This window comes from Passer domesticus, chromosome 1 (genome assembly GCF_036417665.1).
Source record: "Passer domesticus isolate bPasDom1 chromosome 1, bPasDom1.hap1, whole genome shotgun sequence".
In the NCBI taxonomy this organism is placed as follows: Eukaryota; Metazoa; Chordata; class Aves; order Passeriformes; family Passeridae; genus Passer; species Passer domesticus.
The window spans coordinates 41,507,068-41,532,117 of NC_087474.1; the positions used below are offsets into that span (position 1 = coordinate 41,507,068).

Consider the following 25,050-nt stretch of genomic DNA (forward strand, 5'->3'; position numbering starts at 1 on the left):
AAAAAGGAAGTGCATTATTTCACAAGAGACATGTTGTGAGGAAAAAGCCTGGCTGCACCAGGATACTGTGCCCTTGAAAGCAAGGCAGGCCAAGCAAGACAAAGGTGCTACTTTGGCATTACAGTTGCCAGTGGATAAAAGGGACAATGATACACTGAAGGTGTAGACTGCAAAAGAATTATTCGAGCATGATTCAAAGGCAGTTAAAAGAGACCAGGCTGGTGCACAAGATTACTACTGCAAGTAAAAGAGTATCTGCAGTAGCATATTAGCATGCACACCCTTAACATGCTATTTCTTTAAAATAATCAGAAAGCAAACAATTTATTACAGTGCAACCACCCACACTACATGGCAGTATCAGTTCTCATAGCAGAATGATTCAAGGAACAGCAGTAACCTGTAGGGTGTCCAGCACTCAAACTCTACTTTCTTGCTTCTCAATTGCATAAAATGAAAACAAAAACCATAACACAGTAAGTACACTGAAGATGCAATTCTCCCTCTTCCCTGTTTTTCATGAAAGCCTCAGGTGTGGATCATAAAGATTCTCTTAAAAGAGCCAGATGAATGTGCTGCCCTAGATGCCACCTTGCCTACCAGGCAAAGCTCCAGCAGTCAGGTTAACTTTTTTTCCAATCACTTGAAAAAACCATGTCATCATTCTACCACTTTTCTGGTCATTTAGGATATTCAGGAAAATTAAGAGACAAGACCGGACGTTCTCCTCCTCAGTTTTTGTTACTAAGTCCTCTCATCTGGATGTTGTATGCACTAGAAGTCAAAGGGGCAAACATTAGTCTAAGTAAACATTTTGACATGTTTCACAAGGTAAAATTTGATTGCATTGTTTGGCAACGATTGTTAGCTCTTATTTGTTTCAGGTTCCTTCGAAGGATCAGCAATAGTAAAAAACAACCACGAGCCAATTTCCCACTTTCTGTTATGTATCTGCCAAAAAAGTCCCAGGATTCCTTAACGCAGTTCCTAATGGTGCATGCCTTGAAAGTAATACTTAACTGTAACACAATAAACATTTGCTAGTAAACACTTCTATACAGATTTCACTTTGCAGAGATTCGTTAAACTGGTCCTTCCCCAGAGCCTGAAGATCCAAATATATCCATAATAAACAACTCCAAAAAAGCAGCAGATATGACTAAGTAGCGACTGCACTACAGAGGGCAGGCGTAAGCATATTTGCATGCACTTCATTCATGCTAGATGGCTGAAAATCATACAATACGCTTCAGCTGCTCCAGTAACTGCAATGGTACCACCAAAGAAACCACTGCTTTGCCCTCATCTACTCATAACAAGCCCTTGCAAATACGAAACTATCTATGAATAAGCAAAAACCCAAAGCATGTATCCCACATAAAGGTTTCTCCTTCACAGGTATACTAGCATCTCCACCTCCAAACCAATGGAAATATCCAATCTGAAAATAGGTCACTTTTGTCACCAACCATCCTCTGGCCAATATAGGGGGTTTGCCCTAGTGGGTGTTCTCCAACACTTTACTCAGTCTACTTATTAAAAAAAAAAAGAAAAGGAAAAAAAAAAAAAAAAACAAACTGAAACAAAACAAATAAAACCAACCACACATATCTGCCCTTCAACTATTACCGAGACTGCAGATCAACTATCTTTAAAAGTCATCTTCCACTAATGCAAGCACCTGGGTGCCAAAACTCACCTGACAATAAGCACAAAGCCCTCTCTGCAGGACCTTGCTAGTATTTCTACCAATTTCTATACTAATCTCTAGGCAGTGAATTCAACGTAGTAAGTGTGCTGCCAGCGGCACGGCACGTACTGACAAAGAACGAGGGACACTTCCAGCCTCTGTCAGGAGGGGCACGCTCCAGCCCTGGGCACAAGGAGACCAAGGCAAACCTGTTGGCTACGCACCACTTCCGAGGGGCGAGATGCACCGTCATTCCCCTAAAACGCACCCGCGGCCGGACCGCGGGGCTCTCGCCTCGCTTGTTTATTTATTTTTTTTCCCCTTCCCGGCAAGAGAACATCGGCGGCGGAGCCGGGCGGGCAGCAGCAGCGGGGGAGTGGCGGAGGCACCGGTGTCACTCCGGTCACACCGCGGTCACACGGGGCCGTGCCGCACGGACACTCCGCCGCGCCGGGGCACGGCAGGCTCCCGGCAGCCCGCCGTCCCTGCGGGAACGCCTGCATCCCGGGAGCCCGCCGTCCCTGCGGGAACGCCTGCATCCCGGGAGCCCGCTGTCCCTGCGGGAACGCCTGCATCCCGGGAGCCCGCCGTCCCCGCAGCAACACCCGCGTCCGGGGAGCCCATCGTCCCCGCAGGAACACCCGCATTCCGGGACGCCGCCGATCCCGCATGTACGCCCGCATCCCGGGAGTCCGCCGTGCCCGCAGGAACAGCCGCTTCTCCCCGGTTCAACCCTCCCCTCCAGCCCCGCCGGCACCGACACACCGACCTTCGGTGGCGGCCGCGAAACGTCCCCTCACCGCCTCCTCCTCCCCCTGGGCCGAGGCCGCCATTGGGCTCGGCCGGCTCCGGGAGGGGGAGGAAGGAACCCACCACACCCCACCGGCCCAGCCCGAGCCCAACGCGGCCCAACCCCGCCGGCAACTTACTGCCCGCGGCGGCGGCGTCTCCTCGGGGCGCCGCGCCCCGCGCCGCCCCCTGCATGGGCAGCGCCCGCTGCGACTGCCCTCGGGAGCGGCGGCGGGGACGGGGAGCTCGGCGGGGAGGGAAGGAGGGACAGGCGAGGAGACGGAGAGGGTGCAAGAGCCCAGCGGGGAGGGCCGGCGGGGCTGCGGCGGGTCGCGCCCCTCGCCCGCGCTGCGCTCGGACGGGACCCGGCGCTGCGGCCGCTCCCGCTGCGCCTCCCAGCCGCGACTGACAACAACGGCCGCGGCTCGCGCGGGGCCGCCAGGGGCGGGGCGGGGCCAACGCTCGCCCGCGCGCAGCCGCGCCTGCGCCGCACGGCGGGAGGGGAGAGGAGGGGAGGCCGCGCGCCGAGCGCAGTCGCGGCGGGGGCCAATGGCGGCGGCGGGGGTCGGGCAGCGGCTGGGGTGTGTGAGGGAAGCGGAGGGCAGCGGCTGGGGTGTGTGAGGGGAGCGGAGGGCAGCGGCTGGGGTGTGTGAGGGGAGCGGAGGGCAGCCGGACCGCCCGCTTCGGTTCGCTCTGCGTTTCAGGGAGGTCCTGAGCAATTGCCCTTAGACATGGGAAAAAGAGCGGAGGGCGAAGTGCTGAAGGTCTGAGGAGAGGGTGAAGAAGCCGGCGCGTCCGCCACCTGCGTGGCGCCCTGTCCCTCTGGAGGGCACGCTGGGCTGTGGGGGGCTGTTAAAGTCTCGAAAGGGCCACGCCTGTGATTCCTGGGTAGAAATAATAGAGTATAAGTGGGACTACAGCGATCACAGAGTGAATTACATTGGGATAGACTTCTGAGATCATCGAGTCCGACCCGTGGCCGAGCACCACCGTGTTAACCGGACCACGTCCAGTTTTTCCTCCAGCGCCTCCGGGAAGGGTGACTCCGGCACCTCCCCGAGCAGGCCTTGGTGCCCCGTGTGCCCTGGGCAGCGGTGGTGTGAGGGCAGCTGCTCTTGTGGGAAGGGTGGGAGTGCGATGGATGGTGGAGGTCATCTGCAAGCAGGGAGAGTGCCAGGAAGGGATGGCACTGAAGGCAGTAGGAGAAAACGGAGTGAGGAACAAGCCTGGCAGGGCTTCAGAGTTTCCCTGTACACACAGACCTGGCAGAGCAGAGTTTCTCTGCACACTGTTCCAGTTCAGGTTAAGTAGTGCAAAAGAAGGGATGAGCAAAGGAGCATCAGAAATAATGCAGGAGTTTCCTCTGAAGATCAAGGAAGGAAAATCTTCGAATAGCCAGGGAATTAAAAGACTTGAAAGTGTCACTTTGAAAAGTGCACTGGTGTTTTTATTTTCAAATAGAAATGGCCAGCCAAGATATATGGAGAGGGAATACAAAACCTCATTATATAGCTAAGCCTAATTTTAAGAAAATCTTTGAGAAATTATTTTCATTTTTTTCCCATGCTTTTACAAAATTTAGATATCATTCTTTTGTTAATAGCTTATGTTCAGCAGAGGCTATTTAATTAACCTGATATTTCTTAGCATGAAGCCAATCTTTGTGAATACACTAAGCCAGAAAATACAGTTCAGGGAATGACTAAACTGAAATAGCGTGATCATGTGTGGTAAAAAGGACATCATGATTCTGTATTTTTAAGGATTCAGAAGGGAAATAAAGTAAAAAATACATGAAGGTTTCAGGATTGTTTAGTCTGAGCACTGCCTCCTACAAGAATGAGAATTTCATTATTTGGTCATAATTTAGACCACTCCATGGTCTAAGTTCTCTACTCTCCAATCAGGCTTGATTCTCCACTCTTGCACCATTCAGGCACACAACTGATTGCTGAATTTACACGATGGATTTGATGCAGGGGATTGCAATAGCCAGCCTGCCACCTGTGTCTGCCTGATTATCACTGATTTCTCAAGTGTGAGTTTGCACACGTGTGTGATACACACCACTTGGATTTCTGATCAGGTGATGCCTCATGCTTATTGTGTTGTAAAACTTAAATCTAGATTCCGTCTCTAGTTAATAATAATTACTTATTTCCAGTTGTTTTTCATTGGCATGTTGAAGAAGGCACATCTCACAAAGAACAAATGACGATCCAGTTCAATGCCACTAAGTCTTCCTTAGCAAAATATTGTGGCATAAAGGACTTTTTTATATCAGCTACAAATCACATTATCATCTATTGCACTGCCACACAGGATATTGCACTCAGGTGTACTCAACTTTTCTGTATGTTTGCTTATGTGGGAGAGCAGGTGGGTGGAAAAGGATACATTTACAGGGAAGAAAAAAGAAAATTCTCACCTGCAGCATAGCTACTTTGAGATACTATCCTTAGGGTCACTTGTGCAACACAACAGCTCTTTTACTCAATGGGATGAGTCTGTGTAGATGAGTATGTGTGAGAGCAAGAAGAGGGTCAAGAATTCATGCTGCACTCAAGTGGAGACAGCAGGCACTGGAAGGAGTCTGCCAGTCTGTAGTGGGATGGAATTGCCTGTTTTCAGGCAGCTTTATCACTGTTTACACTCGATCACATCACATACTTCTGGTCTGAGAGGAATACCATTCCCCCAACAAGGTAATGTAAATCTCCTGTCGCATATACAGTCACGCTGGGCTGTGTCTTCAGTGGCACAGGGCCTTGTTTGGATTTTGTGAGGGTTTTTTTACAGTGAAAACGTAATGAATGCGATAGTTACATGGCTGCAAAATCACTCAAGCTGCAGCGAGGTTGCTGGGGGAGGTTGGCCCTGTGCTGCTGCTTTTGGCTGGCCTCGCCTGGTTTACCCTGCAGTAAAAGTGTCGTGTCCCCACGTCAGTTACAGAACAGGACAGCCAATGCACGATGGCTGTGCCACAAAACACACCTCGCCTGCCAGTCATTAGCCTGGATGTATTTGTCTAGGGAAGGTGACAGCAACAGCCTCCTGCATCTGTTTGAGGGAATGCTCATGGCATGCACGCATCCAGATCAGACCAGGTGACATTCCTCCTTGCTAAACCCAAGCATAATCTACTACAGGAAGAAAATGGTAGGTAATATTGGTTTTTCCAGAAAACCTACTGGCTGACATTAGATAAGATACAAAAAGTGTAAGCCATCTGTCAAAAGTCTGGAGTATATGTGAAATTGCTAGTCTACAGGATTTGAGAAGGGATATGTTCTTTAAAAGGTGAATCATTAGGGTTCACCTGTTTCAAAAATTAGGCTAATACTTAATGTAAATTATTTTGCACCTTTGCAATGAGACATGTTTGAAATGCAAAGTAGTGCAAGAAAATATTGGGATGTTTCAAAATGCTTGAGGCTTGAACAATGACTTCGGACCAGCCTTTGTGAGTATGTCCATTCTCCCTAGTAATTCCCAAACCCACTGGTCAAATCTGAATTAAAGGGCTAGATATTTCCAGAATTACATGTTTTCATAAGTGTCATGAAACTAGGCCTATGCAGCAAACAGTAGCCTTACCTGTAATCCCTGTATAGCAAAAGCTGCAGTGTGAGCTCACCCTTCATTAGTCACAGGAGAATCCGAATGGATGAGAGTGGCTTTTTCCCCTCAGGGTGGAAAAAGCTTCAGTCAAAATTCACACTTCATTAGATACTGGATAATCGGAGCATGAGGCTCCAATCCATAGGCCTCATTAGTTCTCTTTCATTATTAAATTATTAACAGTTTCCCTGACAAAGCAGAACAAAGCAGCTGCCTTTGGACAGATATAGAAGAGTACAATTTATACTGCAGCTTATGGAGGACATTCAGATCCGTACATTTCCATGATCGGGGAGGTAACTCAGGTTTCTGGGCTGATGCAGAAACTGCTGGAAATATCCAAAGAAATCAAATCTTTTCTGAGGTCAAAGCTGTATTTAAGATTTGCAAATGATCCCAAAGGCAACAAGAAGAGCTTCTGCCACAACTCCAAGAGTAAAAGACTGAAAACAGGAAACGTGGTTTTGTTCCTGAATGGGGCAAATGATGTGGCAGTGGAAACAGATGAGGTTGTAGCACTCAGAGCCCCTGTTGCCTCATGCATGTCGTCAAAGTCTCCAAGGTCTCTGTGCTTAGAATTCATGGAGAGCTGCCAGCAATGGGTGAGGATCAGTGCAGGGATTGCATGGGAGAATTTGACCCATAAACATTCATGGGATCAACAGAGCTGTATCCAAGCTGTTGAAGGAGCTGTCTGGTTTCACTGCAAGACTGCGCTCTTTTCTTTGAAAGATAGTGGAGACTGTCACACAACACAACCATTGGAGTGTTCTCCAATGACTCTTGAAAAAAAGCCCAAAGGAAAACTGTTAGCTGATCGGCCTCACTGCAGTCTATGTGGAAATCCACGTCCTCTTGGAACACTTTTCTGAACACAGGAAAGAGGAGGTGATCGGGAACAGCCAGTGTGCCTCACCAGCCCGATTGTCTTCTATAGCAAAATGACTGGATTTGTAGATGAGGAAGAGCAGAGGATGGTATGTACCTTGACTTTTGCAATGCTTTTGACACCGTCTACTGTCTTGTACCCAAACTGACACATTGTGGGCTAGATAGATGGACAACCACATGGCTAAAAAACTGGATGACAGGATGCAGAAGCCAGCAGTCAAAGGGCTGTACTCTCTCTGGAAACCAGTAAGAAGTCAAGTACGGTAGAAATCTATCCTGGGACTTGACCTGTTTAATGTCTGTAGAAGTGCCTAGAGGAGGTGACAGAGTGCCCTTTCATCAGGTTTGTGGATGACAGCAAATTAGTGGGAGAGCCAATATGGTCAAGGGTAGAGCTGCCACTCAGAGGGACTCAGGCTGAAGGAATGGTGTGACAAGAACCTCATGAAATTCAACCAGGACAAACAGTATCTGGGACAGACTAATTCCGTCTGGGTACGGCTCTGTGGAGAAGGGCCTGAAGTCCAGGGGGACAGCTGGGATAAGCCCAAGCAAGTGATGAAGGCTAACAGCACCCTGGCCTGTGTTAGCTGGAGCATGGCCAGGAGAAGGGGGAAGCAATTACCATCCTCTATTTGGCACTCAGACCGTATCTGGAATGCTGTGCTTTTCCACCACCACATAGTTGCTCTACAATGCTGCTACAGGCCTTTCCAAAAGGTTTCTGCCTCCTTCTCCTAGGAAGGAAGAGAGGCACAAACACCCACCCACAGCCTGTACTACAGAGGAGGAAACACAAAGCAAGGCCACGGGTGCTCTAGTGCTACAGAGGAAGAAGGTGTGTGCTTCCTGCCATGGGTGGAGAGAAGTGTTTCCCACCGGTGCCAAGGACAATTAGAGCTGCTGCCTGCTGTGAAGGAAGCACATTTTGTGTCCCCTAACTCCTCATCTGCTTTTTAGTCAAAGCAACTAATTCCATCTGGTGACACAAATAGCAGGGACAGTGATACAGGGGACCCTGGGACTGACAGGAAAACTGGGATGTGGCCCAAGCTGACTTAGGCAAGGAGGACAAAAATATCAGGCTGAGACCCAGCATGCAGCCTCCCTGGGTCCTGACTAGCACAGAAGCAGTGCAGAAACTTTGCCCTTCCTATGATACCTTTGTCCCACATCTCGTTCTGGTGAGCTGATGACACAGTTCAAAAGCTCCTGCTTCACTCAGAAAGAAACAGGACATTAAAAGAACATCAGGCTTAGAAATGATGAATGAAGTAAGGTATGACATGGATTCATAATGCCTTACTCTGAAAGGATAAAAATGTGTCAATCTGGAAGGAAAGGTAGAGGCACAAAGTCTGTAGACATGCCATTAGTGTTCTAAGTGATAAACTAATTAAACATAGTAAAGTTAGGAGTGGTTCTAGGGCTGGTGCCTTGCATACTTTTTCACTTATGGTTTTGGGCTCGGCCCAAGTTATTTAGGGATTCCTAGTAACTCTTCTAGAAGAGCCAGGATAGGAAAAAGTGAGTCAGTTGTAGAAAAAAAAATCCCTTAGTGCCAACATGTTTCTTTATAGTAGTCAGGAGCCTAACTCAGGAGTACTCCCTGTCCTTCTCTGTTCTGGGAAAGGTTGGGAGGCCTTTTTGTGGGACAAAGTGCCAGGTTTCCTTGTGCAGGTGTCACGCTGGCTGGGGAAGACTTTGTCTGAACTGGATTCCCAAAACCCCTTATCACCTTGCCAGGGTAGAATAATGAAAGCAGCATTGACCTGGGATGAGGAAGGGCAGGTATGAATGGCAGAAAGAATTCTTTCAAATTCTCTATGAAGTATGGGGCTTGAATACCTTAAATGTGGTAGAAAGTGTAGAAAAGCAGCCATATGTGTGCTGCTGCAGGGAAAGCACACAATAATTGCGTTAAAATCAAAATTAGAATTCTGATCATGTGACAGATTACTTAACCCCAGTTGTTTGCTACTGAAGCGTAAGTGCTAATGGCTAGGATATGACCTATATTCCACCCTGCCTCTTTAATGGATGAAACAGGACCATCATGTCCTAAAAAGCAAATATTTAAAAGCTTTTTGCAGTATTATAATTGTTGCTTACTTTCAGCCATGTTCAAACACACGTTACCTACAGAAGGGTCCTTAGTAGTGCATACCCCTGATTTAAACTTAATTGCATCCAGTGCACTGCAGGAAATAGCAAGATGCAATGTGGAGACTTGTAGTTGAAGACCTGTACAACCATGAAATGCCATGGATTTTAAAATAAGCAATTTCTTGGAAGGAAAGCTTGAGAATTGCACCTTTGAGGGCAATTGTAGTCATGGAACAGCAGTAATAATGTTTTACACAGCAAAATGTGTTTCTTTGGAATAACTGAGGTTCATCTAAAAGGATAGTGTTGCCATTTTCACAAGTGCAACATTTTTGTTTTGAAATGAAACATTTCAAAAATTCATGTCAACAAAGGGTTTGGGGTTAGGGGTTAGGGGGTTTCATTTCATTTATTTTCTTAATTCTGATGAATGCCATACTAAATACTTACACATTTGCTCTCAGCACTCAACAAACGTAGTCAAAATGACCTCTGCCAGTACAGTAAAGGCCAATGGTTAAAGCTGTGTGGTTGAACTCACACCCTGGAATGAAGACTGAAGGGCAGAGCAGCTTCCTAGGTTTAGCAGACTGAAGCTCTACATTCCCGAAGAATTCACAGCTCCAGCCCTGGCCTGGGCTTTGCTGCCAGAGCTGGAGAAATTGTATCCACCTACACCTCAGCTTCACTGTGGCCTATGCCTTGAGCTCAGCAAGCAGTCCTTCTATTTTCCTTGTTTTTTGTTGTTTGGTTTTTTTTTACCTTTTCTCAGTCTTTCTTTTCTCTAGGTGGTCTGAGAAGAATGCTGTGTGTTTAATTTTTCAGGTTTCTGATTTACAAAGTTTCTGGCAAATGTTTAGAACTTCTCAATCCAGGCTGGAAATGAAAAAGAAAACCAAACAGTTTTCTTATAATGACTTTGATTCCGACACTGAATAGGTGCATAAATTGAGGTCTCTGGGAGAGATAAATAAAGAGCCATTTTCACTGAAAAAAAAAGGAAAGAAAAGGAATAGAAGTGAGACTTCAGAAACTTCTGGTTTGTAAGAGCTGTCACATAATGTAGTGGTTAGAACCACAACACAAAATAACCATGCTCATACAATGCATGATTACTTGAACAACTAGGAGATTTACTGTGTTTTAGACAATTTTCATGCTGTTAAAGGCAGCTTGGATGTGTTCATTAACATTCTTCCCATTTTACAAAGAGAAACAATATTGGACCACATTTTTAAAAATCTTCAGGTCTAGCACCAAATGAAAAGCAACCCCAAACATAATTAAATGCAGAACTTGAAATTCCATTTCCATGTTTAAACAATGATATTCTCTTGCTCAATCGCTCGTAAATAACATTTGTTGTCCATTTACTACTAGGGTATTAAAAAAAGAAATAGGATGTCATGATTCCTAATTAGAACATCACGTGGAAGTGTTGCCAGTCTTCATGATAAATGCATGTATTTCTCTGGTTTCCCACATTAACTGTTTTATCTGAGTTGGATTTGTTGCTGAGATCTCTGAAACTGTGTCAATGTTCCCTTGAAGTCCTACCCAGCCCTTTCCTGCCTCCATATGACTGAGAATTTAAAGGACCAGATTCTTTGAGGACTGAAACTGAGCAAGTTATGTCATGAAGCCACTGTTGTTCCTGTTCTCTGTTCAAGAGGAAGACCAGGATTAGCTTTTCTTTAGACCCACAACAGGAAAATGAATGCTGTTTCAACTCCCTCCACCAGTCTAAGGACTGGGAACAGAAGGAGAAAAAATCCCAGGATTAATATTTTTTCTGTCTGTTTGATCACTGCCTGTGAAGCAGAATTTGTCCCATGGCATTATAAGCACATTCATTGTAGGATTATTTTAGAAAATTATCAAGACTATTTATTTAATACTCTTGTAATATATAAATGAGTCTGTATTACTCATAGTGAACATATGCTTTGCTGTATTTTATTCTCATGTCAATGCAACCCCATTATTATAAATCAAACAGTGGATTTGACAGACTACTTCATTCATGTCTCGCTCACTGCTCCCACTGTTCCCTGAAACACACACAATGGCCCATTTGTAAAAGGAACAAACTCCAACAGCTGATTTTACTTCATTTAACAGCTGAGTGCATCTTGGTGTAACCCCAAAGATGTTTTAGCTTATTTGTTTTGACTAGCAAACTTGTTAGCTAGCTCATGTAATACTTGTGAAATTATAGTGGGTTGTTAGAAATGTGTTTAGAACAGTTATAAGTCGCTGATATTCAAGCTCTTCAAAAGGCACTGTGCAATATTATCAGCAAGAACCAAATATTCTGCTTCAGCAATAAGAGGCACATTCCTTATCTGTTGTTTGAACAAAGAAAAGGGTGGGAACATTTCTCAAGCAATCACCCATTTAAAGTATTTCCAGATCAAATCACACCTTTCACACTGAAGAGTATAAATGACTGCAGTGAGGTATATTTCATAATAGAATAAAACAAAACATATTTCATAATGGAAAAAAAAGCTACCTAAATGTAAGTTTTTGTGACTGGCAATATATTTTGTCATCATATAATTCACATTGATACAGTATAACTGGGGCAGAGCTTGGAGAAGATTTCTTAAAGACACAATTTTCTTAACATTTGTTTTAAATTACTCATTGCATTTTTTAGGTTTTTTGACTGCATGTTCTAAAATTACTGATCTGTTTGTTTTATCACGTCTCAAGGAAACGCAAGCATGTACATGTAATAAAACTGTTATGATACTTGTTTGTGCACTTTGCATGCTAGCTGACTAGGCAAGCAATTATGCTAATCTAGCTGCTAAATGTATTTATTACTTGTGCTGCAGTTACAGCCACACCTGTCTGCTCTATCTCACACCAGGGCAGGGGAGCTGGGCAACAACCGTGCTCCTTCAATCCATGGAAAGCTTTGTAAGAATGTTCATGTGTGGCAGACCCTTTCCACTCCAAACATCCCAATCCTCAAATATCTGATGTTAAGGATATTTGATCCACAGCTCATTGGGAAGGACTTGCTGATTTTGAAATCTCTGTGACTGCTTTCCAGACTTTGCTAGATACAAGAGCTTGTTCTCAGGGACTCAGAGAAATACAACTAGAAAGAAATTCAGTCATGTCATGACTTCCATAGCAGTATGAGAAATTCCACTGTTCTGCCCTTGTAAAAAGGTCTTCTAGTAGTAACAGATGAAGGATCTGCAAAGCATTAGGAATCGTCTGGCCAAGGAGGGCAAAAGTTTTTTTGCTTTTTCTCTTCACATTCCCCCCATGGGTCACCTGTACATATGACCTTAACTCTCTTCTGAGCAAACCCAGTGGGGGAGTGGAGGTGCTGGGAGGCAGAAAGAGAACATGGCTTAGGAGAGGTGCTATACTGTATTTCCCAAGAGATGTTAAATTGATATTTTGTCTAGAAGTTGGAGGAGGCAAGGTCAAGCATTGGGTCTGTAGACGTCTTCCCTCATAAGCACCTTGGAGGCACATTGAATCCCCGTGGAATCCCAGTTTTGCCAGGACTAGATTCCACAGAAATCTGAGTACTTAGTGTTGAGCACTGGCAGCTCTAGGATCTAAGCCTTACTCACATCTCTGGAATAATTATTCTGAAGCCTTTGGGGTCCCAGCCAATAGAAAACAGTAGGCACAAGGATTTAGGTGGAATTTAGGCCAGCAGAGTCTGGGACTAAGATCAATATTTAGATTAATTGAAGGTGTTATTCACCCTTCTCTCCCCCTCATTTTGGATAGCTAGCAATCAGCCTTTTCTTTCTTTTAGAGGTCTGAATATTTATGCAACCAGGAATAAATCTATTCCAACCTCCCCTAGGCTTTCCACAATTAGTCCTTCCGACTACACTCCAGAGTTGAATCACATACCTTCTAGCAGTGATGTTCAGAGCACAACTGGGTGACTGTCAGTTGGCCAAACTTGCACATGCTTTGGAGTGCATCTCTGGTTTCCTAGGGAACTTCGCCTGTGTCCTCCTGTGGTGTTCAGAGGCACCCAGGAGATATTTCATTACTGCCACTGTTCATGGTTTTGTACATCCCTAAGTAATCAACACATGAAAGGTGCATTTGCATTTTTTATTCTTAAATTTCTAAAGCAGCAAGATGAATTGCTGACCATACAAAGCTGTTGTACTTCTGGCTGTAAAACTCAAGAGCCTTGCTTCGAAGTTTGAAGCTGAAGCTCTACCTTATTCATCTCACCTACACTGCCAGTGTGAGCTAATGACTGGCTCTGACTGGCAGGCCACTGTTCATCCAAGCATCTTACCTGTGGCTTTGTTCTGATTTATTTATCTCCTATTGTTCAGAACCAGTTATTCTTCAAAGATCCAAATCTGTCTCACAGCCCAAATATCCAGTGTCATCCTGCAACCATTAACAGCTTACCTCTTACCTTGCACAGTAGGTGAGCAGGCTGAACTTTCTCCGGGAAGTCTTTAAAACATACAAAGTATCTTTGCTCAATAATAGGCTATTTATTTCTTTAAAAAAGAGAGTGTGTGTGTGTAAGCACTGGATATTGAGGATGTTGGCCAAAATCTTTTCAGTGAGCTTTTCTTTCAAAACACAAAATACCCCATAGAGAGCAAATGCTTGTGGGGAAAGCAAAGGCTTAATTAGAAGATTTTCAGTCAGTCTTCATATGTACTCATTCATCTGTCTCTAGAGACTCTGAGACCCCTGTCACAGATGTAGGCTTGATATGCACCTTATCTTCTCTTCTTTACACATACTGGTCACAGATGTCTGAATGCTACATTTTCCATGGCAGGCTGAGGATTTAATGCTTTCCCCTAGAGGAGAGATAAGAGCCAGAACATGTGTAGGCAGCATTACATTTTCATTTGTAATCAATGATGTGTAAAGTTTGTAAAAGTTTGTTGACACTCATATGATATATTCTATCTCCATTAAGAGGTAGTGGACAGAGTTACATGGTCAGATACCATTTTGTTTGAAAAGAACTTATCTCCTTTTATCAGTCCAGAAACATTCTCCATTGCTTCTGTCTCATGTAAAGAAATACACAGCTTATAGTTTTTCAGTCTTATTACTCTTTCTTATCATTCATATTTAATGTATTTCTACCTTTTTGTGTTGTAGCCATTTACATTTTATTGATTCTTGGATGCAGTTTACAAGTCAATGATTTATTATCTTTCACTTCTCTTTGTGCTGACAGGGAACATTGCTAAATTGCTAATTCTGGTGTAGTGAGGTAAATATATTTGTGTCCAAACCCTGTGAAAATGTACAGTATGCATTTAAGCTGTGCTAATTGTTATTGCACAGATTTTTAGAAGAGAAAAAAATTCATGGTTAAGGGTGACATCCCGTTTTCTGTTCATGAAACTTGGTATTCAACCACATGCAATTTGTTCATTATCTGTCACTGTTTAGGGGGCTGTGCAATGTCTGGCACAAGAGAGGACACGGAACATTCAGGCCAGAGCTTTTAAACTGAGGTGCCAGATGGTGGGTATCAAAGATTTTGAATTAAGGATGGATTTAAGAGCCTCTACATTTAAAAACAGAATGCAATGCTATGTGTGCATAAAAACAAAATTTTTAACAAAAACTGCTGAAAAGTGAGCCAGAATATCTGGTGTACAGGGTAAGGTCGGGGGCAGCACTACATTGTATCACAAGTAGTGCATCACTTTCCAAGAGCAGCAGCATGAATAAAACCAGGGGACACACAACATGGGACAGGGACCAGCCACAGTGCTGCTCAGTCCCCTGATGCTGGTGGCAGCTGGGAGGTCTGGCCTGAGAGATTTGCCACTCTTTCCACCCCAGACATTTCCAGAGCAAGGATCAGATCCCCTGTGTACAGTGGCTTTGTAAATTATTTTTTGTGAGGGACAGAGTAGGGAAAATAGGCCGTGGTAGTTCAGCTGTGTTGGCAATAAACCAGTCCCTTTTCTCTGGCTCACCTGACAACAAGGCTGGTGAGGTGTTGAAAACCTCACAGATTATTGCTGGAGGTCTGAGTTCATGATGAAATGGTTTGGCAAAAATTAACACCTGGCAAAAGTGAGTTATTTGCCTAGGAAAAATAGTCATTTCCACTCCTCATGGAACATGTGTGCCTGCCATTTCTTCATTTGCACACAGGGGCTCTAGCTGGGTTCCTCTCGCACATCACAAATCAGAATTTTGTAGGAAGTTTCTCATTTTTGTCTGGCTGGGATGTTGTTACTGTGTGTTTTTTACCCATACTAGACCTTGCCTATTGCAAGTCAGTTGCTTGTTGCTTCACAGCTAAATTGCTGCAACTCTCTCATCTTTGGGCTACATCTACAGTCAGCACAGGAGCTGGATGCAGCTGCTCTCTTATTAAGCAAGGTATTTTACCAGGAGCAGCAATTTTACAAGATCATCTGCTGGTTTTGATGTGAACAGCTTGCAGAGGATTTACTGCATCCCCTTTCTGCTGTCAGAGAAGAGGATAGAGCACAGATTGCAGTTGAGGATAATGGAAGGACGCTTTCTGTGAGGAGCTCTCAGTTCTGGCATTTGCTTGAGGCTGTTTGGGGGCTGTGGGGAGGGGAGTGTTAATGATCAGGACAGGCTGTGAGTCTCCTCTGTTTTTCCAGGATTTCTGAAAGGATGGGGCTAGACCTGACAGCATTCCTCAAATCTGTTGTGTTTGTAAAGATTTTTTAAAATATGACTGAAATACAATCCTCCAGCTGCTGGCCATAAACACTAGCATGGCTCCCACCAGGGTTTTTCACCTTGACCCCCCTATACTGAGCTTACAGGAGGTTCCTCAGGTGCTCTGCACAGAAGCACATCACAGCACTTGGCTGTTCCTCAGTCTCTCACACACTGCTTGACCATAGGCTCTCTCTGTCTTCCCACTAAAAGAATTGGGACTCTGTGTAGGAATCATGTGTCCCAGCCCCACAGCTGCCCTCCTTGTGCTGTTCAGCAGCTTAGGCAAGCTCCTGCCCTGAGCCCCTGAGCTGCAGGTGCTGAAGAGTTCTCATCTCACCTTTTCAGCCACCAGGGAGAGAGGAAGCAGGCAGGTTTTGTGACAATTCCTGAATAAAATGAGCATGCTTGCCTGGATGGTGTTTCCTAATGCCATGATCAGGGACAGAATATGAGTCTGAGCAAGAAATTTATTGTGTTCTTAGGTCTTATATCTGGCAAAAGAAATATACTGCTCTAGGAGAAAAAACAAACCCTGCATAATGCCAATAAGCAACTCTATATATTTCCTTGTTTAAATTTTGTCGCTTTGCTTTATGGTGTTCTTTGGGGTTAAGTCTAAGGTTCCCTGAGTACACAAGATCCTCCTCTCTCACTCCTGCCCTCAGAGTTCTTCTCATCCCTTTCTCAGCTGGCTCAGCAGCTAAACCCAACCCGTCTACTCTTCCTCTTCCTTGTCATGTTTCCCTGTGTCTGTAAATCTCCCTAAGTCTCTCAAGCTTTGCTGTATTTAAGATCCCAGGTTAATACCTAATCTCTTTGTCCTGCTTCTAGTGAAAGTCTCTTCTTCCAAACATTCTCCCTGAAGACAAACTTTGGAGGACTCGTTTTCCCAAGCCTCACTGTGGCCTCTAGCCTGAGGACTAGATCAAAGGAAAAGAAAGCTACAGATGGATGAGTTGTCATTTTACCTGACCTGGAAATCTTAAAATGTACCGTAAGTGCTGAATTCATGAGTGAATAAAGAAGAGAAAAATGGGAGTTTCTTGAGTTGGCCAGAACACTCACTGAGAAGGACCAAACAGAACTCACTAAAAACTGGAGTACGTATGGATCATATGCAATTATTAAAAAAAAAAAAGTTCATAATAATAAGTACATCCTGGTGCAGTAACCTAAAGACCTTGCCTAAATCCTGCTATTGATTTCTTGCTCTGAACTGGCAGCTGTTGAAAGTCAATATTGGACTAATTCTGGAAAGAGACTTTTGGTCATTCAACAACACCCATTTGTATCCAATACATCGAGTTACAAACACTTTCAATAGGTCTGTTTGTTGGGATCCTCTTGCAGAGCATGAAAAATGTAGATTTTTCAGACAGATGGAGAAGAAATAGAAGATTCCTTAAGGCATCTCAAGATGGGAGAAAAAAAAAACAAAAAAGAAAATAAATTCAAGGCACTGCTTTGTTGCTGAACAAGGCCACACTTCACCCTGTGTGTAGATAAAAGACAAGACAATTTCCCACTTCCCATTTCTGTTTTGTATTGCCAGGTTAATTGTTGTCATTGTATTCCCCACAAGAGAAGCTTCATCAGTGGTGCCAAATAAACCAGATTAGTGTTCAGGGGCATTTGCTGGAAGTGATGCCAAATCCATTCTTGATCCTAATTATATGAAATATGCTCCAATAATTTTCCACAAGGTGAATAAAAATAATGCCAGAACTGCCGCTTTCACTGAAGCTCAATTAGGAGGTATTCACTAATCCCAAGGCATATCATAGCTGCTTCTGTGCAATTATATTCTCTGTTTTATAAACTGATGTTTACCTAGAGAAGATGAATATCCCAATTCCTGGCACTGATACAAAAGTGATACTGGGAGAGAGAGAAAAACACAGAGAAGGCCTGGCCCACATCCCATCATTAGGCAAACTGACCTTTGGTTTCGATCTCCGCAGGCAAGCTGTTGCATCTCTGCAGTTTCAAGCGGTACACACAGGAGATACACTCTCCAACACAGTGTTCGTTCCCAAATCTAGAAAGAGAAGTCAAAAGCCACTTCATTTTGAAAATAAATTCAGATTTTAAAAATTATCCCTTCTAAGTCACAGAACATTCCCCGCAGTGTACAATATCTTGTTCTGCAATGAATTTCAGATTTCCATGATGACTGGTTTGCACCAGCTGAGTAAGAAAGAAGTATGTGTCAAAAACAGGCAGTCACTTCAGACAATTGCAAATTCAGACTTTTGTTCTAACTATGGGAAATTGTTGGTAAAACTGAGAGGATTATATGCTATTCTGCTAGCATATAGTACAATGAAATATGTGTTAATTGCATATAAAAACAATCCTTTTCAGCTAGAGTTAAAAGAGGGTGGGCAAACATATTTACAGAAATAATATAATAACAAATTATGTTCATAGTCTGTAGTTGGTTTATATAGTAGTATCATCTTTCAGGATTCTCAAAGCAAAAAATATCTTCATTTTCTATTTCTCAAAAAAAAAAAAACACCCACTTTCTCAGTTTAGAGGATTTTACTTATATGTAACCTACCTGTTTTCCTTCCTGCCTTTATTTTTGTGGCAAGTCTCACAAAAAACAAAGCTAATATTAGAGAAACAGATGTTATGTTTCATTACTTCATTTACCCTCTTGCCATTTTTGAACTTTCTCCTACTTCTAAAACTGCTGGGGACACCCTATTTATTGATTGTCTGATACAGAATAATAGAATCGTAGAATGTCTCAAGTTGGATGGGACCCATAAGGATCATAGAGCCCACCTCCCTGTTCTTCACAGTACTACCTAAAACTAAACTACATGACTGAGAACATCATTCAGATCCTCCCTGAATTCTGGCAGCCTTGGTGCCCTGGGAAGTTTATTCCAGTGACAGACCACCCTCTGGGTGATGAACCTTTCCTAATGTTCCAGGTGCACCTTCATACCACACACATTTTCTAGCCCAAACTCTCACTAGTTTGTGGGATCAGATAATTGTTGGTGTCCAACAGAGTGAAACCTGACATTTAAAGAGAACAACAAAATGTTTGACGTGAGTTAGTGGCTTCAGGGTCAATGCATTCATAAGATGCATTCTTTCATGACATACTCTGTGCTGCTGTCAGAACTGATCTCTTAAATTCAGCTGGTTGTTGCAGTGGTATCTCCATAGCTCCATCCTCACCAGTGGAATAATAAAGTATGTTGGGATTAAGGAAAAAGAAGATATGCATCTTTCTTCTCAGCACATGCACCGAATTCTGATCATGCTGCCCCAGCCCTCTCACCGGATTTGGCTAAGCAGAGGAAGCACAATAACTCACACCTCAAGCTGAAGTTCTCAAGCAGCCTATTGTTTTCCTCTTGGCAAAAATTCAAAAGAGATTTCATCAGTGATTGCTGATCAGGAATAGGGACAGAAAATTGTATCTACTTGGAGGCTGATCCCTAAAATCTAAGATGACAGGCAAGCCCTAATGCATACACTGAGGGGCTTTCAGCTGCAGTCTCCTGATACTCCCAAATGTGAAGACTTTTTGGATTGCTGCTGCTGCTGGGTGGCATAATGGGTTTTGTTCCATTGACTACATTATCTCTGAATACAAACTAGTACCCTTTCTTCCAGGAGCACTGGCAACTTGCCAGCAAGTTGCACTCTGCAATGTTAAAGAGGTGATAAAAGAGGGTTTAAAAGGTCTCCTGAGTGAAGTCTGAAGGAGATGCACAAGAAAGCTAAAGCATGAGGGTACCCCTTGAGCTGCCTGTTTGCCTTTCTTGCCACAAGGACTTTGGAAGTGGGACACAATTAGATGGAGGGAAGCTGCATTTCAGAAAGGGCTTGGGGTTTGGGGAGCTCTCCTGTTTGTTTGCTTTTAATGAGCTGTTTTAGGATGCTGTGTAAAAGCTAGCTGTGTTGGTGAATTTCCTCAGGTTTTCTCACAAAATGCTAACTGGAATGTGGGAGATTGGGGATATTTATAATCTCTGGGCTGAGTCTGAGGAATCAATACTAGATCTTGAGGGAAATGCCGGTTTCAGGGAGGAAGCTGACAGAGAGAGTGTTTGGAGGAGAGGCTGTATGATCAACAGGTTGTACCTCACTTCTATTGGGCGATTCCCAGTGGGAATTCACAGATGGGACTCCTGAATTGTAGTAACCCAGTGCATCTCCAGGGCAGGTATGTTCCTAGACCCTGTTTTGATGTGTGGGTACAAGACATCAGCATACAGAAACAGGCTAATAGAAATGTAACCTTGGAAACAGGTACATGGCAATCCAGCAGTAAGCTTCCACCAGGGGGGCATTTGTTGAGAAATATTCACCACAGGGTACATACTCTGTTTAGATGGTTAATGATGGTAAAGCCATTCTGAAAAACACACGTGCATAAAAAGCAGTCTCAGTATGCTGCATGATGATATTGATGGAGCTGGCCAAGCAGTATGGTTGAGTGCCTCTGAACTTCCTGAAGAAATTTGCCTGCACTGAGGAGTTTCCTGGAGGCTGTGCAGGAGTCAGGGCATGAAAATGCATGCTGGCATGAGACAAAGGACTTGCAGTAAGCACATTCTCCATTGGAACAAATGAAGGTGATTAATGGAGCTGTAAAGCGACTCGGGATGAGAAGACTCTTGTCTCTTTCTAGTGCCAAGAACAAACATTTTCTACTGCTGAGATGGGGTGTATATGTCAATTAATTACCATTTTTTCAATTAATTGTTCCTGCGATACACCTTTCCCTAAAGAAATTATTGAGCAATACAAGCAGAACTCAAACTAAATCTGTCACAGCTGAGAGGGTAACTGACTGCATTTGCAATTCCTGCTTCCCAGTTGTCCCACATTTCTTCAGGTAATGGGCAGAAGCACAGAAAGGATAATTCAAGATAGATATCTCTGTTCCCAGGTCTCATTGACTGACACTCAGCTTTCTTCTTATTTTTTTCAAATTTGTTCAGTGTGATGCTGATGATTTTGTTAGCCAGCAGTCACAGTGGATCTTGAAAAAACCCAAATGTTTGCATGGGCTGTGTATTTGCAGTGTGATGGGAATGAATGGAGGCTTTCTTTAGAGTCTTCAGTGATCACTGGTGGTGATTGAAATGCTCCTAATGAGCAGCTCCTGCAGGCCCATCAGAGAAATGGCCTGCCAAGACAGAGCTCCTTTATCATGGATTGCATCTTGGATGTTCTGTCACTAAAATGCAACATTAACAATTTTTGTAAATACACTTTCTCCCTTGTACTTTTGGAGCTACAAATGCACCCTGTGGGGCAAAATCATACTCTCCTATTGTGTCCTGTCCACATATTCTCAGCACCCGAATTTAGCTGGTTGAGGGAGATGATTGTCCCACTCTGCTCTGCAGTGGTGTGGCCTCAGCTTGAATCTTGTGTGCAAGTTTTGGGCACTGCAATATAAAAAAGATATAATGCTATTACAGAGTGCCCAAAGTAAGCTACAAAGATGGTGAAGGACCTAGAGAAGAAGCATGAGAAGTGGATGAGGGCACTTGGTCTGTTCAGCCTGGAGAAGAGGAGACTGAGGGGAGACCTCATTGCAGTTACAATTTCCGTGTGAGGAGAAGGGGCAGGCACTGATCTCTTCTCTGTCATGACCAGTGGCATGAATTTGTGTCAGGGGAGGTAAGTTTAGGTTGAATATTAAAAAAAGGTTTTTCACCCAGAGGGTGGTTGGGCACTGGAACAGGCTCCCCACAGAAATGGTCACAAGAGGTGAGCAGGTCACAGGTCAAGCCTGACAAAGCTCAAGAAGCATTTGGATAGGCACGTGGATGTCCTGTGCAGGGCCAGAAGATGGACTCAATTATTTTTATGGGTCCTGTACCACTCAGAATATTCTATGATTCTATGATTATCTTTCTGTATCTTATTCTCTTCACCTGAGCACCCATCTAAATAGTGGGAGCCAATAACTAATAGACTGAATTTCCTTGCAGGATACCTGGTAGAAATAGCATCTACTTTCTTCTAATAAGCCACAGAAGTTGTTGGAAGAAAATTAAAGCCTGAAGCACTCTTGGTTTTGTTGTTGCTGTTTCAAACTATTTTTGAATCTCCACTAACCTAGGAAGACTTCTCAGATAAATGATTGCCTAAATTAGAATTTCTGATTCACATGAAATGTTGGGAAATGAGAGGAAGGGTTATATTAGCTATTTCATTAGAACTAATTCTCAGGGTCTGTATCCCAGCCTGCAGCAGAAATGTCAAGAGGAACAGCTGCTCCAGCACACAAGCCAGCAGAACATTTCCATCCCTGAATAAGGCAAAGGGGAGTGGGGGAAGCTGAGTGAATTGCATAAGACCTGAACATTGTAAAGCAGTGATGGACTGTATGTCTGTAGAGATTTTGCTGAACCTTTTATCTGTCCGTTTTTAGAGATTAAATGTTTTTTTCTTTGTGAAACATGCAGATGTTGATAGTGTCAACATGCCTTGCATTTGGGCTTTAGTTCTGGAAGAATATACTGTACACCTGAGCCCTTTGTAAAACAAGTTGTCATCATTAGCAGGGCTTTTCTTTTTTAACCTCTTTATCTTCACTAGATGCCAAATAAGCAAACCTCTTGCCCTATTATGATGCTTTGTGTTACCAAACAACACTTGCCAGCATAAAAGCAGAGCAAATTAACTGAAAGGAACAAAGAGGATGGTCTTTCATAGGCTGTTGCTTGCACTTGAGTCTTACAACTCCTCTCTGACTAGGTGGGCCATCAGCAATGTCATTAGGATTTACCATTTCTGTCATATATTTCTTTGCTTGCATTAAGTCAGAATCCAGGTCTTCCTATTTTGCCTAGTATTTCTTCAAATATTGCTTAACACTAACACATTGTACTCGTAAAGTATGTGAAAGGGCTGGGTTGTTGCTGTGCCTTGTTAGTTGATGTCAGCATGTTGGATTGGAGTCTCACTTAAAGCTGTCATGGTAGTATGCCAGGCTTTGAAGAAAAAAAATTAAGAAGAAAAACATTGGCACTTAAAAAGTCAGGCAAGCATATAGCAAACCATGGCGCATACTCACTGCCAGTACATACTTTGTTTCATCCCAGTGTCTTTCCCCCAGGCTTGTAGAAATATTTGTTAAAAAGCAACATCCAGAGAGGGGAAAGTAGAGCAGTATTTGGCTTTGGGTATTTTCACATATTTCTATGTGATGGAGCTACAGGTTTTTTGACTAGGTTGTGGGTGCCTGCCTTTTTTTGGCTGGCTTAAGAAGTCATTGCCTTGGTTTCTTGTTACCCCCAGATCCTCTCTACCCAGCTACTCTGCATGCTCAGTTGGCTCTCTGGGCACTTCACAATTTCTTTGAGCCCATTTAAACTTATTAATCTTGTGCCTTTAGAGGGAGAGCTTGGCAACACCACACCAGATCTGAGGGAACAGTGGATGCCAGCAGGGAGGCTGTGTCAGAGCTGGGGCTGGTCATTTTGTCCTTCAGCTCAGCAGTGTTAGTGAGAGGTGGCATGGGCACAGTCTTGCTTCTGGTCTGAGCCACGCTCATACACACTCACAACACTGCAGCTGAGAAGGAGAACATTATTAGAGAGTTGTAATTACCATGGGCTAAAGCTGTGCTTTATACCAGAGCTCAGCTCACGCCTGAGACAATCAGATAACCTCACTGCTTTTTGTTTCCTATTGGGTCTTGATCAGCTCTCTAGGTACATTGGCTGCTGTCTATACATTTGTATCAAATATCCTTGCTGAGCCCACTCAAGTGTGCAAGAAGAGCACTGTGTTGGAACTTCCCATTTTGCAGAGTGAATTTGGTCAGACTAAGAATTCATATCACAGTTCAGACTTGCTGTACCATATCCAGCATTACAGAGAGCCTTCATGCAGCATGTGGCTAGCACTCCATGTGAAATCCTGGTGATTCATAGTTGGGTAATTGTTGAAAAGCTTTTACTTTTTGTCTAAATTGGGGATACCTGTAATCTATCTTCTCTGAGAAATAAAGAAATTACTTCATATTCAGTAAAAATATAGAAGTGGGAGAGCCAACTGAGCTCTTTGACTCTGGTTCCACAGTCTTGGGCAACCAGGTGATAGACATTTATGGCCCAGAAAGGTCCACAGAGCACTTCCTTTTCCTATTCATTATCTGCCTTTTGCATAGATCTAATTGTTTGTTATTGCAAAATGACTACCTAAATAGATATTAAGGCTTAGAAATTACAATCATTTAGTTTGACTTCCTCATAATGCTCATCCTAATGCTCATTCCTGCAGTGGAGGAAATTAATCTTTGCTATTAATTTTGTCTATTAAAGGCAGAATTCAGATCGGTCCATTTGCAGTCCTTATTAAATAAGGACCCCTGGTGGCCCTTATTAGATAGATGAAGGACCAGAGTGAAGTTCCTTGTTACTTAAATGAAACCCATGTTTAGCAAAGCTGTTAAATCACAGCTGAAGGCAGACATCTTGATGAATAAATCAGCATTCATGAATAAATAATTGACATGAGTGCTAAAATGGGATTTTCGTTTTCATGCTGTTTCTGTTCTTGGCCAAAAATTGAGACAGTCTGTGTGAGTGGCAATGGTGGCCCTTGTGGCAGAGACAAGTAAGGTCAGGTTTCCAAAGGTGTAGGTACATTTCTGGTAGGACCAACAGAAGCATCCCAGTTTGCTGAAGCCTTCAGCTCCTTCAGTTTCAATGATTCTGATGAGTTAAGGAGCTGGAATGAGCCTTACCAGCACATTTCCCATAGGACATCAAATAACGTGATTCAGTGCTGCTCTGGGACACATTTGCACTTTGATCTAGCAGTTAAAGGCTCAGTGTCCCATTAACAGTTTGTTCAAGACAGCTGCCTTTCCCTGTAATTGTGCTGGTTATTCACACCAGTGGAACTTTCATCAGCCAGCCGCTTCCTGCGGACAACTATTTCCCACTCTGCATCACCAGCCTTAAATAGGTTATGAGTCTTGCAGCATTTTGTGTACAAGGCCATGAAAAGTTTCAAGAGCAATGTTTCTGGAAAAGTCTTCATGTTTTTGTTAGCATGGTGGCTGTATCCTTCCAGAGACAGAGGAAGAATCACATCCAAAGCTCATCTTGCATAGAGCCGACTCTGGTATTTTTTTGTCTCCTGCCTAAGTGCTACACAGGACCCTTAAGAACCATCCCAGCGTGCCATTTTGTTTTGCTAAATTTTTTAAATACCTGTGGTTGTGGGGAAATGCCAGTTCTGAAATCTGCCACTTCAACAAT

The 25,050-nt window shown here is 43.6% G+C and overlaps 1 protein-coding gene and 1 long non-coding RNA gene across 2 annotated transcripts in view; one reads left to right on the forward strand and one right to left on the reverse strand.

Moving 5' to 3' along the window:
- Positions 1-2,923, reverse strand: part of SNRK (SNF related kinase) — a 39,807-nt gene extending 36,884 nt beyond the window's left edge. The window contains exon 1 of the mRNA XM_064415747.1: positions 2,620-2,923. The gene's annotated coding sequence lies outside the window, so the exon portion shown is untranslated. The remainder of the gene's footprint in view (positions 1-2,619) is intronic.
- Positions 2,924-5,702: 2,779 nt separating this feature from the next.
- Positions 5,703-16,828, forward strand: LOC135297806 (uncharacterized). Its single transcript, XR_010359765.1, has 2 exons — positions 5,703-7,077; positions 16,622-16,828. It is a non-coding gene; the product is annotated as an uncharacterized LOC135297806 (long non-coding RNA).
- The last annotated feature ends 8,222 nt before the right edge of the window (positions 16,829-25,050 follow it).